Here is a 6220-nt window from a genome sequence, read left to right on the forward strand (position 1 = left end):
AATTAAATGGAATTGCATTGCACTGCACTGCACTACGAGAGACGATTTATTCAAGCAAACTCGAATGCAGGTTTGCACATGGGAAAGCAAGCAAGAAAGCTCCGTTCTTGTCGATGTCAAAGGCTGCAGTTGAAGAACAAAGCAGAGTCTGCCCAGTTTTGAACTGGGGACCTTCCGCGTGTAAGGCGAACGTGATGACCACTACACTACAGAAACAAGCTTCGGTCGCCCCCGCTGCAGCTCAGTGCCATCCAGCACTGAAAGTTGAAGCCATTCTACCTTTCACCTTTCTGTTTCCGTTAGCTCGTTGTTTCATGGGACTTGTTTAATTTTGGCTATGTGGTGAGCATGGACGAGATACACCGAAGTATCTGTTTCCACGCGGTGTATCCCAATAACGTTGTGTTGCTTACACCTGCTTTAAAGAATTACGTTTTTGCGGAGCTTACCGTCACAGTGTGTGGCAAAATCATTTAGTCCGTTCGACTGCTCACGGGAAAGGTAGCATTGTGAAACAATGCAGAAACGAACGACTTCCTTACTTTTGCTCCGACTGACCATACTCCGTGAAAGTTTCCCAGATTCTCAGTTGAGGATTTTTGCAGCTGGAAGTTACCTCAGAAACCCTGTTAATTCGTAATGTATTGAGCGAATCGCAAAACAGAAAGCATTTAACACGGAACACAAACAAAACGGGAAAACCAAATGCATTTTCAGACACAGCGAGCATGAATGCTAAATGTGAGACAGTCCGGGGGCATGAGCCATAAAGTAATCACACAACTAACAACAGGGCAATTCCAAACTACTCTTTCAAACATACTGGAGACTGAGTGCACCACCACTTCCAGACAATGCTGCAAAGAGACAAAGAAAGAACATAATAAGAATGGGCCATAAAAAGTGAATTTCACCAATCACAGTCTCGATTAGATTACCTTTCCCTTCCGATAACTCCAGGACGGAAATGAAGGAAGTGGGAGAAATTCAATAACATATGACATCGAAATACATTGGAACGATTTTCTCATTGGCCAGAAAACCAAACAACGACAAGCCGAGTCACCGTAGGACTCTGTTTCGCAACAACGATGAAATAACAGTCTCCATTCGGTTCCAGTAAAAGTTCAACTTGCCTGGAACAGAAAGCAACAGTAGAGCCGCTGGCGATTTTCCGCGCGGGAGGCGAACACGATCATGACAGCACACTTTGGAAAATTCGGCACTTTGCCACACCGCAGTCAATTCCCCGGGAAGCAAACTCACTTTTCTTCTGTTTTGAACAGAAATGCAGCAGGGATTGAAACAGCATTTAAACCAGCTGCTCTGCAGAAATGGCAGCGGTGGGATTCGAACCCACGCCTCCGTCGAGACTGGAGCCTTAATCCAGCGCCTTAGACCGCTCGGCCACACTACCAACACGCCCGCCAGTCCATTTTCTTGCACTTCCAATTGTGTTCCTGCATAACAACAGATGTAAACTCACGTGAAAAGGGTTCCATGATCCCTCTTCGACTCGCACAGCTGCTGGGATGTGCCCGTCTACAATATCAATTTCTCAGCAGTTAACGATAGCCCATCAATCCAGACAAAAATCACTGGTAAGCTGAGTCTATCTTCTCAGACTGGATTCAGCCACAAATGTATCTGTGAGTGCGTGAGAATACAGACAGACTAGTTGAGGAATCCGTGGTGCACTGTGACACCAGCGCATCAGCTTCTTACCTGTCTTTAAACCGGGCCGCCTGCGCAAGGAATGCAAATGCGGTAATGCTTCGTGGAAGCATCAGAAGGGTGTAACTACACTCTCAAAGTGAAGGCATATCACCATTTTCAATTCTTTCCACAGTATTTAAATGGGATTGTATTGCAGTTCACTTCGAGAGCAGATTTGTTCAAGCAAATTCGAAGGCAGGTTTGCAAATGGGAAAGCAATCAAGAAAACTCGGTTCTTGTCTATGTCAAAGGCTGCAGTTGTAGAGCAAATCAGTTTGCGCCCTCTTTCGAACTTGGGACGTTTCGCGCGTCAGGCGAACGTGATGACTGCTACACTACAGAAACAAGCCACAGTCGCCCCTCCTACGGCTCAGTGGCATTCAGCACTGAAAGTTGAAGCCATTGTACCTTTCACCTTTCAGCGCGTTGCTGTAATTGACATCTTGAAAACGTTAAAAAAAAGACACTCTTCCAACTCAGTTCCAACACGTTTCCAACTCAGTTATTATCATTGTGGCTCGTGTCAAGGTGTGAATGTCTCTGCAGCAAATTGCACGTTTCACGTAAAATGCAGAAAAACATGCACACCAACCTGCACCAATACCTGTCTCCTGTTATTAAACTGTTATAGACAGAAACACCAGCACACAACCTTCCACCACTACCCTGTCTCCTGCCAATAAGCAGATATATGCAGAAACACACACAACCCTCCTTCCATTAAGTAGATATACACAGAAATACACACAACTCTCCACCAAAACCCTGTTTCTTGCCAATAATCAGATATACACTAAAACACAAAACACAAGCCTCCACCGCCACGTTGTCTCATGCTATCAAGCAGATATCTACAGAAGCACATACACACACAACCCTGCACCAACACCTTGCCTCCGAACAATAAGCAGATATACACAGAAACACACACAAATCTCTAAAACACCTTCCTGTCTCCTGCCATTAAACAAATATAACAGAAACACACACACACACAACTCTTCACGACCACATTGCTTTCTGCCATTAAACAAATATACCCAGAAACACACACACAATCATTCACAACCACACTGTCTCCTGCCATTACACAGATCTACACAGAAACACACGCACACACACTCACACACACAATGGTCTACGATCACACACTCACCGGCAATTAAACAGGTATAAAAAGAAACACACACACATCTCGACCCCATCCCCCTGTCTCTTGCCATTAAATAGACATACACAGAAACACACACAAACCCCTTCACCACCACATTGTTTTCTGCGTTTAAACAGATATACACAGGAACACACACACACGCACACACACTCCTTGACACCCAATTTGTCTCCTGTCATTGAGCAGGTATACACAGAAACACACACGCAACCCTCCACCTGTCTCCTGTAATTAAACAGATATGTACAGAAATACACACACAAAACTCCAGCACCACCCTGTCTCCGGCTATTAAACAGTTATACACAGAAACACACACACACAATCCTCCAACACCATCTTGTTCTCCTATTATTAAGCAGAGATATACAGAAATACACACACAACCCTCCACCACCACCCTGTCACCAGTCCTTAAACAGATATACACAGAAACACACACACACACAAACCTCCATGACACCCCATCTCCTACCCATAAACAGATATATACAGTAACACATATACAAATCCCTCCACCACCGCCCTGTCTCCTGAAATTAAGCATATATACACAGAAACACACACACACCATCCTCCTCCAACACCCTGTCTCCTTGCAAATAAACAGATGTACACAGAAACATACACGCATATCTTCAGCACCACCCTGTCTCCTGCCATTAAACAGATATACACAGAAACACACATGCACACAACCGTCCACGAACACCAGTCTGTCTCCTGTCATTAAGCAGATATATACAAAAAAACGCACACAACCCTGCACCACCACCTTATCAACTACAATTAAAGAGACTGGCACAAAAAAAATCGCACAGACAGCCCTACACCAACACTCTGTCTCCTGGCATTAAACTGATATACACAGAAACACACACACACACACACAAACACAACCCTCCACCACCACACTTTTCTCGTGCCATTGAGCAGATATACACAGAAATACACACACTCAACCCTCAACCATCACCCTGTCTCCTGCCCTAAAACAGATATACACAGAAGCACAAACACAACCCTCCTTTGCCAGCCTGTCACCTGCAATTCAATATATATATATATACAGAAGCACACAAATCCCCACTACCTCCCTGTCAGCAGCCCTTAAATAGATATATGCAGAAACACACACACAGTCCTCCACCACAACCTTATTTCCTGCCACTAAGTGGATATACACACAAACACGCACTCTACAATTGAACCACAACCATTTCTCCTGCCACTAAACAGATATACATAGAAAAGCACACAACACACAATCCTCGACCGCCACCCTGTCTGCTGACATTAAACAGATATACACACAAACACACACATGTCTGTTGACCACCACCCTGTTCTGCTGCCATTTTGCAGATATATACAAAAGTACACACACACAACCCTTGACCACCATCATGTGTCCTGCCCTTAAACAGATATACACAGAAACACACATATATACAGAACCCTCCACCACCACCCCGTTTGCTGCCGTTAATCAGATATACACATAAACACACACAGACACAACCCTCCATCATCACACTCTCTCTGGCGATTAAACCGATACAAACAGAAACACAAACTAATCTCGACACCATCACCGTGTCTCCTGCCATTAAACATACATGCACAGAAACACACACACACAACCCTCCACCACAACCCTGTCCCCTGCGATTAAACAGATATATGTAGAAATGCACAAACACACAATTGCTAACCACCACATTGTTTTATGCCATTAAACAGATATACACAGAAACACCCACACACAAACACACACAAAACCCCCGACCAACATCTTGTTGCCTGCCATAAGCAGATATACACAGAAACGCATGCACAACCCTCAAGCACCACCACGTCTCCTGCAATTAAACATATATACATAGAAACACACACACACCAACCTCGACCACCACCCTGTCACCTGCCATTAAACAGATATACACAGAAACACACATACAACCTTCTACAAACACCCTGTCTATTGACCTTAAACAGGTATACACAGAAACATACACAATCCTCCACCACCCTGCCACCTGCCACTAAGCACACAGACACAGAAACACAGACACTCTACCCTTCAACACCACTGTCTCCTGACATTGAATAGAGATACGCAGAAACACACACAACCCTCCATGACCATCCTGTCACCTGCCATTGAGCAGGTATACAGAAAAACACTCACACAGAATAATGTTACCTGCCATTTAGCATATATACGCAGAAGCACACACACAACCCTCCACACCAACATGCCACCTGCCATTAAACAGTTATACACAGAAACACACACACAGCACACTCCACTCCCACCCTGTCTATAGCCCTTAAATAGATATACACATTGACACACATGCACACAACCCAATATGACCATCCTGCCTCCTGACATTAAACAAGTAGACACTGAACCCAATGCACATCCCTCCACCACCACCCTGTTTCCTGCCTTTAAGCAGATATACACACAAACAAACACACATCCCTCAACCACCACCCTGTTTCCTGCCATGAAAAAGATATATGCAGAAACTCACACACACATACAGACAGACACACACACACACACACACACGCACACACAAAACTCCATGAACACCCTGCCTCCTGCCATTGGACAGATATACACAAAAAACACACACACCAAACTGTCTCGTGCCAGTAAGCACATATACACGGAAACACACAGTCACTCACTCAAATCTCCTCGACCACCCTGTCTCCTGTCATCAAACAGTTATACATGGAAATACACACACACACAACTTCCACGAAATTTACAGCTGAGGGAACGGCAGTTACGATGCGATTAGGCAAGATTTAGGAAGTATAGGATGGGGAAGGAACCTGCAGGGAATGGGCACATTAGAAATGTGGAGCTTATTCAAGGAAACGCTCCTGAGAGTCCTAGATAAATATGTACCTGTCAGGCAGGGAGGAAGCTGTAGAGCGCAGGAGCCGTGGTTTACGAAGGAAGTGGAATCTCTGGTCAAGAGGAAGAGGGAGGCTTACGGTCGGATGAGATGTGAATGCTCAGTTAGGGCACTTGAGGGTGACAAGGTAGCCAGGAAAGACCTAAAGAGAGAGCTCAGAAGAGCCAGAAGGAGACATGAGAAGTTGTTGGCCGATAGGATCAGGGTAAACCATAAAGCTTTCTATAGGTATTTAAGGAATAAAAGAATGACAAGAGTAAAATTAGGGGCAATCAAGAATATTAATGGGAAGTTGTGTGAAGAGTCGGAGGAGCTGGAGAAAGCACTAAATGAATATTTTTCGACAGTATTCACTCTAGAAAACGACAATGTTGTCGAGAAGAATACTAAG

General features: G+C 44.6%; 1 non-coding gene across 1 annotated transcript; it reads right to left on the bottom strand.

The window, feature by feature from the left end:
• Positions 1-1335: 1335 nt before the first annotated feature.
• trnal-aag (transfer RNA leucine (anticodon AAG)) lies at positions 1336-1417 on the bottom strand. Its single transcript has one exon. It is a non-coding gene; the product is annotated as a tRNA-Leu (tRNA).
• Between the last annotated feature and the right edge of the window lie 4803 nt (positions 1418-6220).

The sequence above is a fragment of the Chiloscyllium punctatum genome, chromosome 33 (genome assembly GCF_047496795.1).
Source record: "Chiloscyllium punctatum isolate Juve2018m chromosome 33, sChiPun1.3, whole genome shotgun sequence".
NCBI lineage: Eukaryota > Metazoa > Chordata > Chondrichthyes > Orectolobiformes > Hemiscylliidae > Chiloscyllium > Chiloscyllium punctatum.